This window comes from Anser cygnoides, chromosome 8 (assembly GCF_040182565.1).
Source record: "Anser cygnoides isolate HZ-2024a breed goose chromosome 8, Taihu_goose_T2T_genome, whole genome shotgun sequence".
Taxonomy (NCBI): Eukaryota; Metazoa; Chordata; class Aves; order Anseriformes; family Anatidae; genus Anser; species Anser cygnoides.
Genome location: NC_089880.1, coordinates 33,148,762 through 33,162,798, shown reverse-complemented (window position 1 = coordinate 33,162,798; position 14,037 = coordinate 33,148,762). Strand labels below are relative to the sequence as shown.

General features: G+C 44.9%; 1 protein-coding gene across 1 annotated transcript in view; it reads left to right on the top strand.

Annotated features, from left to right (window-relative positions):
- Positions 1–2,855: 2,855 nt before the first annotated feature.
- Positions 2,856–14,037, top strand: part of NEGR1 (neuronal growth regulator 1) — a 299,901-nt gene continuing 288,719 nt past the window's right edge. The window contains exon 1 of the mRNA XM_048061956.2: positions 2,856–3,056. The gene's annotated coding sequence lies outside the window, so the exon portion shown is untranslated. The remainder of the gene's footprint in view (positions 3,057–14,037) is intronic.

Below are 14,037 nucleotides of genomic sequence, written 5' to 3'. Positions count from 1 at the left end.
AGCTCTGTAACATCAGGACCTGCATCTCTGTGCAGTCCACGGTCGGTGCAGGTCCCTGGGGCACAGCGAGTCCTGGCGGGCACCGTGGGGCCTCCGGGGCTGGCAGCGAGGCACCAGCGCCGCACAGGTGGGGGCCAGGAACGTCACAGCCGCTCTGGTGAGGAAGGATGCCAGCCTGCTGCATTCCCCCGGCAGCGGGTGGTGCCACTTCGGATCAGCTGGACAAAGCTGCTTCTGTTTTCCTACTACTGTATATTTATTTGTAGCCAAATGCGATCACAGGCCCAGTACACAGTAATTCACTGTGTAATGCTTTGGAAAACCTGGACAAACTTTAAGAGTCTACTGCTAAAAGGAAACTTTTATTTCAAAAATCCCAGTATTAGTTTGATGATTACATCACAAGATAGGGTTTGGTACTCTGTGAGTTAATTAGAGCTTCAGGTTTCATTTAGTGACCATCATATTTATTTAGTTAGTTAGTTTAGTTTCAGAATAGTCTTTGTCAATGTAAAGTTAAAACAAGTATGAACAATTTGGGATATTTTCAGTTTGGATAACAAAGTACTACAGGCTTGATGAGAGCTCTAAACACGCAAGTAATCCCAGGTTAATGATCTCATTCCCATCTTTGGGTTAATCGCATAGATAAATAGCAAGGCAAATCCTGGCATACTTATTTGCTCCTGAAGTAGCAGAGGAGCTACAGAATTGGCTTCCTAGTAAGCCATGGCACAAAATAAAATATTTCATGGTGATGCTTTAAAGAAGTTCTTCCTTTTTTTTTTTTCTTTTCTTTTTTTGTTCTTCGTATTTTACTGTAGATAGGTATCTTACAAGATTTTTATATTATTTATTGTTTTGTACGATGGAAATTAATTCACATATATTACTGCAAGGAAGTCCCCACTGGTAAAGCTCTTGCTAGGAAAAGGTTATTTGTAATGACCAAATTCGTCACTGTTTGGAATCTCATAAAGGTCACAATAGAAGGTTTTCACTTGTTTTAAATAAAATTCTGTATTTTAAAAAGAAATGAGCTTAACTTTCATTTCATAGAAATATCAAACCTGTTTGCACTGTAATTTACTTTTTGAGCTCTTGACATTTACCCAGCTGCCTGTCTTTGGAGAACAATCTCTTGATTTGGCTGGGAAGCTCTCGCAAGAAAACTGTCAATTACAAATTACAGCATGATGCCATGCAAAGTGCCTGGCTCCTCCGTGCTTCAGAGCGACCCTGGAAAGCGGCTTGGTCTGTCGTGTGCTTCCAAAGCTGAGGCTGCTCTGCAACGTTTGTATTTGGTAAACAGGGAGTCCTCCTGGTACGCTGTGCCTTCCTACTAATTAAATGTTACTCAGAGGAACAGAGGGAATGGGACAACAAGTTAATTTGTATGGTCATCCTGTTCAGCATATGAGGAAGGGAAAAAGTGGTATATAAATGGGCAACAAGCCTGGGAGACCTCCACATTATGGTTCATCCAGGGAAGAGCAGTTTCTGAAGTCCTCCTGGTGAAGGAGGGGCATCCCTGGCAGGAACAACAGCACTGCCGTCTCCCTCAGCTGCCTCAACTGCTGCCTGGGGAGCTGTCAACCCATCTAAAAAGTGTTTGTTTTCGTAGTAGACCCACGATGTAATGTGTTTTACATATTGCAGAGGTGAAGTTCAGTCTTCTGCAATTTGTCAACATTTGAGACCAACTGTTTGCTACTTTTGTTATCCAGGTGGTAGGGTAGAACTTAATGCCTTCCAGTGTAACCAGTGGGTTTACTGAAGATAAAGTGTTATTTCCTTGCCATCCTTCGTTCAGGAGGATGCTCACAGCCTCTGAAGGGCCCCTGCTGCGTGTGCTCTCCATGGACATGGTGCTGGGGGGGACAGCGACAGCATCCCACGGGGCACCGCACTGCTGAGGGGGCCAGAGCTGCACCACATTGGTGTCGGAAAAGACTGCTCTTCATCTGCTAAATTATTTTTTCCAGCAACCTGAGCCTTTAAGTAATAGCCTTTCAAATTGCATATCAGGGTATTGGAGGTGCATGCATCAGGGCTCAAATCACATTATCGATATAGTAATGTGCCTAGGGAGCAGAGTTATTCACGCTGAAGTCATTGCTGTGTTAGGAGTAACAGTATTTAAAAGTCTAGTGCTGGATTAAGAAAACAGCTGAGTTAATAGGAGGCATATTTAAACCATGCAAGCCAGCTGAGAGAATAGGATCAGTCCAATTAGTTCCAGAAATATATCTGTGTAATGTTTCCATCAGCTAACGAAGGAGAAGATAGAAGCATTATGTCACTGCCATGCATGCTGGGTGCCTAAATAATAGTTATTTTCTCAGATACATATTAGACAGTAACTACTGACAGCTGCTAATTAACCCTTTCATGTGCCTACACGCTTGACTTGCTCCTGTCCCTGCCCCTCTTCTGCACTGTTCCCCCAGGACGTGACCTGGTGCTGCCTGTGCAGCCCCCTGCCCATCCTCGTCCTCCTCCTCCTCCTCCTCCTCCTCCTCCTCCCAGGAGCAAGGCTGCTTTCCCTAAGCTGTCACACCACAGGTTTGCTGCCTACAAGAGGCAGGGAGATCTCTTGGTCATTTGTCCCCCTGCCTGCCCTTTGTCACTTTGTTCCTGCCACCCTTTCTCCTGCAGAAAAGGAGCCGGGCTGAGCAGTAAAACACCACAGCTGTGGCAGCCAGGTGGGCTGCCCTGACACAGGCAGGGCACAGGTGGGCTCCGCTCTGCTCGTCTCCTCTTGTCTCTCTGCCTTCTTGCCCTGCTGTAGGGAGAAGGTGCCCTTTGCATGAGGGAGTTTCCCCAGCCCCAGGTGCAGCACATCAGCGTGCGGGGGCTGCCCGCATCCTAGAAGAAGGTGTGGGGGGGCCGGCCCTTGGTTTGCTTCCTTTCCTATCTGGGCTCCAAGTGAGGAGTAAGCTGCAGGCACTGGAGCTGGTAGAAGGTGTAATAAAGTGGGGTTTTGTGCCGGAGCAAAATGCAGATATAGAAAAGAAGAGCATAAAATCATGAAACTTACCCTAAACATCTGCAGGGTGAGTGCTTCTGTTATTTTTACATTGGCTGGGCTAGTCTAGGGTCTCAGTAGGTTTCTAAATAATGAATAGTGTTAAAACTGCCTTTTCCTTGCTTGAAGGGAGCCTTTGGCAATGTGCATGAATGGGAGATGTAAGTAAAATGAAAACTATTACATCTTATTAAAAAAGGTAGGATTGGGGTTGTTTTAGAACATAATTGTGTTACATAAACATGTGAGGGTTGTACATGCTGTCTGAAACATTTTTCAGTTTGCTGGGAAGATTACAAAGTGTTGGTGTGCTTCTCTCTTGATTTAAACTGGTGGTGTTGTGCGAGATATACTGATTTGAATTTAGGTGATATATGGTCCGAGAGTCACAGAAGTGTGTACTGTAATCTCAACGTAGTCATTACAGCCGCTATAGTTTGCATTGCTGTAGGCATTACTTTGCTATCATAAAGGATAAATAACCAATGTCAAGTAGATGTATTCAGAGTAAGTTTGGCATTGGGTGCCACAGGTGAATCCTCAGTCCTTGGTTCAGTTAGCAGTGGATTTCAGAACAAAACAGTGTCAGTGTGTTGAGATTAAAACACTGCATGTGGACGGATTTTCTACTCGTGCTTCTATTGCTTCCAGTGACTTTTCTTTCCCTGTTCATTGCTACAAGCAAAGTCCAGGCAGCTCTGAAACACTCCTGCAGGAGCACCGGGCCTGAGCCTGAGGGGCGCTGCGCCAGCGGCTGCTGCCCAGTGCTGGCGGCGCTGGGGCTGGTGCCCGTCTCGGCCCACGCGTGATGGGGGCTGCCCCAGGACCCCCGGTGAGCTGCCAGCAGCAGCAGAGCTGCCCCCGGCAGCCAGGGCTGCCTTCGGCGGGTGGGAGCAGCCTGGGGGCTGCAGCCGTGGCCTGCCCGGGGACAGAGAGCAAACCTCTGCCGACAAAACACGCGAGGTACGCTGGCTATCAGTGAGTTATTTACGGAGAGCACGTTGGCACTTCTGAGGAAGCATGCTTATTTGTAGCAAAAGCGTTTTTAACCTCTGATTGCCATCAGATAAGTCTTTCTGTTTTGATACTTGGGGCTGACGGTCCTCTTCCTTTTTGTAACAAACAAATAGAGGGTGATTTCTGCTTTCTCCTTCTTTGCGAATGTGCTTCCTACTCAAACGGGTATTTGCAATCTTTGTGCAAAGATATTTTTCTCAGCTGAGTCTAATCCTCCCCACTTGACTTTTTGAAATGCCAGGCATCTTGGTGATTGAAGACAAAGAAGCTAAAGGTGCAGCAAGTGTTTCTAATGACTGCACTTTATCAGCCAGCAGAGATTGTTGCATGATGTGTGTTTAAAAATGCAGGGGGTAGCACACTGCTCAGCTGCACTTGGGTCCTGCTTTTCTAAATGCTTGAAACTGCATTGCAGAGGGATGCATCAACCTCCATCCAAACCAGTGATGCAAATTGCCCTACTTATCAACCACAAGACTTCATGAATATAGCTATAAAAATAATAACAAAAAATGTCAGGAACTTGTTCTTCAGCAAGCTGGCTGAACAAACGAGCAATCTGTTTTCCACCTGGGATATATGATCTACATCTAAAGAGAGCTTGCAAAAACGTTTTGTACGTATATCTAATTAGCTTATTCTTTTCTCTGAAATGCTCTCATTTGGGATGGGAGAGATACACTTTGACAACTCATTTGCTGTTAGTTAAGTCTGTGTGTTATCTACCTTCTGCAGATGGTGGAAGTGTGAAAGGGGAAAAGAGCACTTATTTGGCTGCAAGTGGGGATCCCTGGATAAAGGTCTGTGGTATGGGAAGCTGGAGCGCAGCCTCTCCGTGGTCTTTTTTGCCTAATATATATGAATGATGCTAAAGCCCTGTGAGGCTGGCAGCCAAATGTTCCCACAAGTTTGGCAATATTGATCTCTATTGTGAATCACTGGGTAGTTAGACAATGGCAGAATGAGAATTGTTGGTTAAAAATGTCTCCTTTCGATGTGTTTCTCCATAAACTTTAACTTGTTGGCAAATATACGCTACGTTGTTTGTTACAAAGACTATGAGATGTTAGAAGACCATGAAGTTTGCTCTGAGAGAAAACGTTGTTTGTCTCTGGATCTAGGTAGAGAGCGAGTTGTTGGCTCCTGTTGGCTGTGTATTCCTTGGGCTCCTGGCACCTGCTGTGCCCGTGAGAGGCTGCATGTCGGTCAGTGCAAGGTTTCTCCTCAAAGCCTACAAATACTCACCTGCAGGTTCTGCAGGTCAGTATTGCAACTCAGTCTTTTTGTAAAACATTTTGAAAACAACTCTGAAACAAAGCTCGTTTGGGTGAGAAACAGGAGGAGTTTCCTTTCCAAATGATGCGTTGAACATTGCCAACCTTGAACCTTCAGACACTTGAACTGCAATAGGGTAGAACACAGACAATTAGTTGTTGGGGGTCGTTACTAAAATGAATATGGTATCACATGCAGGTTAACAAATAGAACTGATGGCCAGCCTTAATCAAGGGCTCTAACTGAATAGGAAAAGGACAATTCTGTGTGACTCTTACCTCAGAGGAAAACTTACCCATGGCGGAAGTTCAAGTGCAGAACAGCATGAAAACTTTTATCTTCAGCTTGTGGCCGTTGAAGATAAATATTTTATTTTTCATCCCTAGCTTCTCTCCTTTCTTTCTCAAGTATTGCTATTGTAGAAGCTCGGAAAAACAAACAAATAAACAAAAGGTATGGCACTTCTTGTGACTTGCTGGTCGGCCCAAGTGCCCAGCCTCCACCAGTGCTGGGAGCTGGCTGTGGCTCAGTGGGGGCCGTGGCACCTCATTCCCCGTGTGGGGCACGTGGGGCCGAAGGCTGTTTGTTTCAGGAAGCCAGATCTATTGAGATGGAGGTGACTCTTACTCGTGGTGAGACTGTTGACAAGGTGCTTCTAACTGCTTAAAGAATTTTATTATTTTTTTGTGACCTGTGAAGCACCATCTTGAACAAAAGGAAAACTGTTTCTGAAAAGATGTGCCTGATGTTTTACAGCAAATATAACCCGTGTTCACCTTGATTCTTGCCAGAAACAAAAACATGATAGCTACTATCAGAGGAAAATAACACTTTATTTTTTCCCATTAGATTGATCACTGTGCACAATATATTAGCAAAGAATATATATTAGGGAAGGGAGAACATGAACCAAAGCCCCTTGCTAGTTCCCAGTATTCAAAGCATTTGAGGAGCACAGCAAGTGCATCACAAGCTTCAGCTGTGCTCTTCCCACAGGTCAGTTTAATCTGTTACGAAAGTATCATTTTTTTAATAAGACACAATGGATTGATATGGGGCTGTCATATGTGATGTGAATTTTCTTCCTCTCTAAATATATTCAAAAATCAGCTCTGTTCATCACTACCAAACTATACCTACAAGAAATGTTGATAAACTACTTTTTAATGACATGCTTAATCTAATAATTGTAGGAACAAAGCTAATAAAAAGAGCCTTTTGTTGTTTTGAACAGCACAGATTTAATATATTGGAAATTAAAGTTTGAACTTAATGGAGAAAGTAATTTAGATGTAAACTACTGGTCTGAGCCAAAAGCCTGGGGATTTGAATAGGCCATCATACATCACAGTGAACGCTTCTAAAATCAGCTGGGTTGTCTGAATTCTTCACAGCAGTTCCCAAAATGAACAAACCAATCTGCTTTGGACCGTGGAAGCAGAATGCGGCCTTTCTAAGCTATGGCATGCCCTCTGCTCTTTGGGCTCTCACCTGATAAATTTTATAGGTTACTTCATTTAATTAGCATAATTAACACAAAATATATACAGGTTTAAATGTTCATGACAAAACAAATAGAATGTGCCACTGTATGTGTGGATCACTTTTATTTTTAAATGGCCCATCAAGAGATTGTAGTAAGTATTAATGCATGGGAGGTTCAACTTTCCCCTCTCCCTTAAATGAAGTCTCTGTCCCAGTAGAGTTGATTGGAGAGGGATATGGAGGAGAGCCCACTTTTTTCTACAAAATAATTAAACAATAACAAGCTTAAAAGGTCAGTGTTCTGCACTTAATTACTGTGGGCTGGAACGAGGATTGCTCAGAGCTCGTTCTCGTGACATGCCAGTGCAGGCAGGGCTCCAGTGTGGGGTTATTGCTCTGCACCTGGTGCTCCAGTGTGTCTCTGCGTGTCCTGAAGGCACCATAAGCAGCAATACTATCTGCTTTCCTGCAGCCTTCAGGCCCTCAAATTTCAGACAACACAGGAGCCTGTGTTCAGTTGCTGGTCTTATGTGAGCGTGATGGGGTTAAAACTGAGGCTTCATCCTGGGCAGCTGCAGTAGGAAGAAGGTGTGGGTCTGCTAATCCCTACTGATGTCCTGAATCTCCAGTCTGCAAACGCTGGAGGAGACCTGCACTACAGCTGGAACTTGACCGAGGTTATTCAGGAACTTTTTGCTATCCCTTCTGACAGTCCAGCTGTTTTTCAATCTGTGTATCTCATTATTTTGGAATGGGAATTTTAGAACAAATTACACGGTAATTATAGCTCTGCTTAGCATCTACGTCTTTAGACTGTTGCACTCAGGAATAAGACTGTCAAAGTTATGTTAACAAATGAGAATGTGTCACAGAAAAAAGCTCTTGTATACATTTTGTATACAATTTATATCTTCTAAGATATTATTTTGGCTAAGAAAATTATTCCTGTAGAATTTACCCTGAGGAAAAATATGTAAATATTTATGGTCGAAGTCAACAACGAAACCTGTGGATGCCAGGGTAAGGTGTGTGGTTTCAATAAGTGCCATTCACTGCTGTATGAATAGCCATCTTAAAGCCCCTTTAAAGAACGACTTCAGGAAGAAAGGTGTGAAAACATTATATTAACAGTTAAATGGGTTAAGCTGAGCTCATGATCAGCCATGTATTATTTTCCTGGGTACATATGGTCAGAATTATGAGGTCGAGGGCGACTCATTTCTGGCATGATTTGTTTCTTTGGTGTAAGGATTTTTCCCCCCCCCCATCTAGTCAACTGGTTTCAAACTACAAAGGACTCTAGCAAAGAAGAATAGATGTGCATGGAAAAGATAAGATACCTTCAGAACAAGTTACACCTTTATTGAAGCCTGTAGGTGCTGCTGTGAAGCACAGAACTAAAGGAGATCCTCAGCACCGCTCGTGCTTTGTGGTGGCCACAGTTCCTTCTGGCTGTGGCTGAGACCACAGGAGCCCCAGGACAGACCCTCAAGCCCGGAAAGCTTTGTTTGTGGCTGGACGATGATCGGCTCTGCGTGTTGTATTCAGGTGTGTTGCACGGGTAAAAACCTGTCTGGGGTTGGCAGCAGTCTGTTTTGGATAACTGATGTGCTGACTGGGGGACTTCATTGGATCCTTTTTGCCATCTCAGATACTTTCCCCCAGCCCGTACCACGGTGTTACAGCTGGGGCCGCCAGGATCCCCCTTGGGAGTGCGGCTGGAAGGTGGGAGGCAGAACAGAGGGAGGTCAGAGGAAGCCGCAGCAGCTCCCAGGTGCAATCCTGCAGCATCGGCTGTGCCTCTCACTGTGCTCGTTGTCATCTGAGAACAACAAGGGTGGGCACACTGTGTGTGAACTTGGTTTGCCTGCTCGTGCAGGTCCTGCTGAACTGTAGCTCCTTCTCTGTGTATCACTGTTTCACACACAAAAAACAAATTGCCATGTGAACTAGTTATGCCTTTGCAAATATTTTCAGCGCTGAATGATGGTACACAATGAAAAAGGAACGGTGTTAAGTAAAAACTCTTAACTGGGAGCCTTGCTATCAGCTCAGACAGGCATTGCCTGTTGTAAGAAGGTAACGACGGGACGGAGCGCTGTACCTATTACCCGTGGTAATGGGAAAGTTGTTTGCCAGTAGTCACAGAGACAAGTGAAAAATGTAGATGTTGTAGGCCAGCTTGACTAAACTCATTTCCAAAGCACTTTCTTAGCTGGATTGTGGACTTAAGATAAAGTCTTTATTTTTAATGGGCACTGATAAAAAGTGATAAAGGTGAAGTTGGTCTGGATGTTTTGACTCCCATGGGGCTTAGAGCTAAGAATTAATGTGAAGATGGAAGCTGTCAATTGTTGTAAATTTTAATGGAGTTTTCTGTCTCTTTTAAAGGGACAGATATATAATTCTTTCTTTTGAAAACTGATCCCTTGGCCAAGAATGGGTCTGGTCTTCTAAATTTCTGCTCATATTAATGAGAGAGAAGACTATTGGATTATATGAGCTTAACAAAATAAAAAACAAAAATAAGTCATCTGGTGTAGCCCTAAGGCATAATCAACTGTAACAAAGCTATTGTGAGAGATGTCTTAAAAAAAAATCTAAATATTATACAAACTCCTGCAGTCCTCCATCTTCTTGCAGTTTATGCTAGCTACATTTTTTACAGTACTTTGGAAAGGCATGTATGTGGTTGGACATTTTCATTTATTTTTGGGTCTGTTTTTGTACATATAAATGTATTTTTAGATCAAAGAAATATCAATATTTTCTATGAATGTATACCTACACTATTCACCTCTGTGTTGGGGTAATTCCCACCACTGCTGCAGGAAGCAATTTCTGTTTTTCTGTTTATGGATTAGGATATAGCTTTCCAGGGGACTGTTTTTGTGTAAGTAGAATAAATATGTACAAGTTGAGAGCTCTAAATATTTGAAATAATATTTGAAATATTTGACTAAAATATCCTTTCATTTTTTTGAGTAGTTTCTCTCAGTAAATGCCTTGTTGGTGTGTGCACATCCCCCTGTTAACTCTTGTCGCGTGAAGCCGATCTCCGTTGGCACCGAGGTGGAGAAGGGTTAATGCCCCAGCATGCTGCCTGCATAATGCAGCTGGGAGCTCGCTTAGGAGATGTGCTGTTTGTTTTCCCCAAGATAAAGTAGGTGCTGCAAAAGGCTTTTATGGCTCAATCCCTAGCTCAGCAATCTCATCTTGCACTTTAATATTAGTTTACAAGCTGCAGGTAGTGAGTGTGTGCTGGAGGCAAAACAAACAGGTACTGCGTTAGAACAGGTGGGAGTGAGCACGAACTGAAACATCTAGAATCCATGCGGAGAAGACTGCACCCAAGGTCTTCAGGGCTCCAAAACACGTGTTATCGGTACAAAACCCTGTACCTTGAGTCTTTGGAAGCTCATCTGCTGCTGAGTGATGAAAAAATGTGATTTCTGAGTAAAATTGCATCTCCCCTTTTATATAAAGTTAAAAGAAGGTTCCTACAAGTATTATTGCATGTGATCAAAACAGAAATGTATTCAAATCAATTCCATGGATAATTGCAGCAATCCTTACTTACGTGGTAAGGCGGTGCTTTGCCCCCACACTAAGCTTTAGGCGTAGTCCTCTCAGTGTCTAGGGAGGCAGATAATGCTTGCTCCCTCACAAATATCTTGCAGCTGCCAGTCAAACAGATGTTTAGGAGGAAAATACAGCCTGAATTCAGTGCCCTGTGCTGCCGCGTGCTGTCCACAAGTGTCCCTGAGCAGGGCTGGCGGGCAGGAGCTGCCCCGGTTTGTGTCGGTGCCGCTGGGCACTGTGTGGTGCGAGGCCCTGCATGCCTGCCTCCTCTCACCTGGTGCACCCCGTGGGTTTGACGTGGTCTGCTTAACTTACTAAAAGCTCGCTGCTTTGTTAGTTTAAGGTGCAGTCATCTTCAAATACCAGGCAGAAAAAAGTAACGAACTGCTGGCTCGTTTTCCTGAGAGGTGCTGAAGTGCTTTTTGGATACCAGGTGAATACGCTGTGCTTGGGCTTGTGCTCAGTGCTGATCCCAGCTTGTACCTGCGTCGCCAAGCTTAACGCTTGTAAAGCATTATTCCAAACAGAAATTTTTATTTATTGCTGTGTGCTCGTGCACTTAGATGCACACAGAGGTGTCCCTTCAGGCTGAGGTGGGTCCCATGGACAGCCGGGAGCCGCGTGCGCTGGTGCTTGTGGGGCAGAGCTGTGCGGGCTGGGAGCAGAGCAGCCCCGCCAGCGAGCCCTGGGCTCCCCGCTCAGCCTGCCCGTGGGCACGGCTGGACGGCACCCCTCTTCCTGCGGGTGCATCGGTCCTGGTGCTGCTGCGAGTCAGCTCGGCGTGCCTGGTCCTGCTCCCTCTGGAGCTCTCTGCATCCGCAGCCCTGAGCACCAGGCCTGCGGGGAAGTTTGAAATGGAACTGAACCTCCATCAAATGATAAAACAGAAATTAAACCATAGGAAAACCAGCGTATGAAAGCAGTTTGCCTGATTCCACAGCCTTTGTTCGTAGATGGTTTTATTTAGATCTGCGAGTTAGTGTAAAGCGATAAAAGCAAAACACTTGCTGGATAAATCACAGCACCAGAGCTGGGACTGTGTGAACTCTCCAATTAAACTTGACAACTCCTTAAAAAATTTAATCCCACAGATGCAATATGACAATTCCCAAAGTGTAGAAGGAGTGTGGTATGTTATATTCAGCTGTTTCTTCGTAGGACTGCCGAGTCTGCATTGTGCTTAACAAGTAGAAGGTGGAGAAAATTCAGTTAACACATTGACACCATATGTGAAAGCCTGTTCGTGTCACTAGGGTGTAAATTAAAATAATTTGGAACTTAAATGTTTACCAGTGGGCTTTATTCTCCTTCCATTTTCTAACTCAATAAGGGCAGCATCAGCAAGATTCAGAAAGCCTTACAGGAACTGACAATTTCTCCAGTTACCAGAAGATTTCAAGGAAAGAGGGGGGGGAAAAAAAGCCAGGAGGGGTTATTTCATACCTGCTACCTGACAACTGTCACTGTGCTTTAAATACTCCTTAATTTAGTTCAAGTGTTCAAATTAAACTTTCCAGTAGCTGTAGTTTGCTTTCTCCCCAGGTATTCAAGATGTTCAGCACTGTGATTAATTGGACAGGCTTGGCTTCTTATATTTAGAGACCACTTGAAAGTGGAAGTGAGAAATGAATTCTGCCAGGAGGGTTCGGTCTGTTTTTATGAACAGAGCAGATCAGATGGATATGAAAACAACTTTCCAATTTACAGGAGCCCGTCTCCTCTCTGGTTAGACCCTCACTGCTGCTACGGCTGCTGCAGCGCCACGTCCCTGGTGTGCCCCCGCGGTGGGTGGGCGGCGGCAGGGCTGGGCCCCTCCGGACCCAACAGCTGCTGGGGGAGAAACTGAAGAGGGCACGGAACAAAAAGTGGTTAAAAATGGGGGAAGTTTCCTACATCCAAGTGCTATGAATGGGTAGGAATGTGGCTGTTTCTTTACAAAGGTTTGCCAAACACCTGAGGCAGACCCCATCTTAAGGAGTCAGCACACTTCTGTGCTGAAATGCAGTGATACCAAGGGCGGGGAAGTGACCGTAGTTTGCTTTTTAGTTATTTATTTTAAAATGATCAAACTACTTAATCTGAAGTAAGATGATATATCATGCCAAAAACATGCTCAATAGGCTAAAGCCCCTCAGTTCTTTTCCTTGCTATATCTGCTCTTCTGTACTCATCCCCTGACCTTGACTTTTGTAAATACCTCCCAGTTGCAGTGGAAGCGCTGCTGGGTCTGTTACAAATGCTGTGGAATTAGGCAAGCAGCACTGAAATCTGTGTTCAGATGAACCTTCAATTTGTAGTTAGAAGTATAGTGAAATACCTGGAGTCCTGAGTCTTTTTCTCCTGCGTGCTTATTTTCAATCTTTTTTGGGTTAAATGATAAGGATATGCATGCCACGGAAAGTTGAGTATAGCAACCATGTGACAAAATGAGACACAGAATAACAATTATGACTTTTCATGTTTATGCAAGCTCAAAAATTGTTGCTGAACGCTTATTGCAACTTACCCGTCGTGTTTTCTGAAAACAGCTATTGCTCCATAAAGTACGTGTAACTTGAAGAGCATTAGCTTGTTGATCCATTTCTTTAGTATAATGTAATCGATGTAGCAATGTTTTGCATAGCTTAGTAATCATGGTAATTTTGCATATTTGGCATAGAGAAACTAACCTGGAGAACTTTTAAGGTATGTTAGGCTTAAAAAAAAAAAAAAAACAAAAAAACAAAAACAGTTTCCTGAGCGAGCCTGCCTTCTGAAGCGAGTGCAGGCTGGCTCCTCGTCTCCCTGCTGCCGCTGGGGCTGCGGTGAAGACGAGCCAGATGTTCATGCTCAGCAGAGGTCATCTCTGCTGCCTGACCTACTTCCTGCGGGTCCGGCTCCCAGCTCGCTCGGAAGCCAGGCATTAGGGCTCAGCTCTCGCAGGGCACTAATCCTCTTGTCGAGCACCAAGTGAGGCAGCAGCTGTTGCCGTCGCTTTCTGCAGCTTCCTGAAGCTCCACGTCCTGTGCCCAGATAGACCTGTGGTTTGGGTTGGCTTCAGTAACAGGGTGTGCGTCCCTAGCCAGCCCCTTGTCTGAAAATGGGGCCAAGAAGTAATAAGTGACATTAATCCGACGTTATTGTGGCATCTAAAAATGCTCTGAAATTTTACATGCTTACTAAATCGCAAGAAGCGTGCTTTTTCAGTTGGCTGCTTATTGGTACTTGCCGGTGGCTCCTGGGGATGGGTGCTGGGGCAGGCCCTGGGGCACCGGCCGTGTCCCGTGGGGGTGGCGATGGGGCCGGGGCTGACACCACTGCAGGGGGGCCGGGAGGATGCTGCCAGGTGCTGGCAGCAGGAGCCCAGCATCACTGCACGGAGCAGCTGCACCCACATGCCAGAGGGGTCCCATACGGGTGAGGGTGGGCAGTGGGAGAGCCCCCAGGTTTGCCTTGCCCACCTGCGGGGCCCCTTCCCCACATTTAAATGTGAGGTTCCACATTGACCTTACTCTAAAATCTCTGTACATCTTCCCACGGCACGCTGCAGAGCAAGCTGACACATTCTGCATCACCGGGATGTTCTCATGTCTATACTCAGGGTGATTAATTGCTGTAACCTACACTTTTTAAATGCAAAAGCAATTAAATAAATCTTTTTATGTACACTC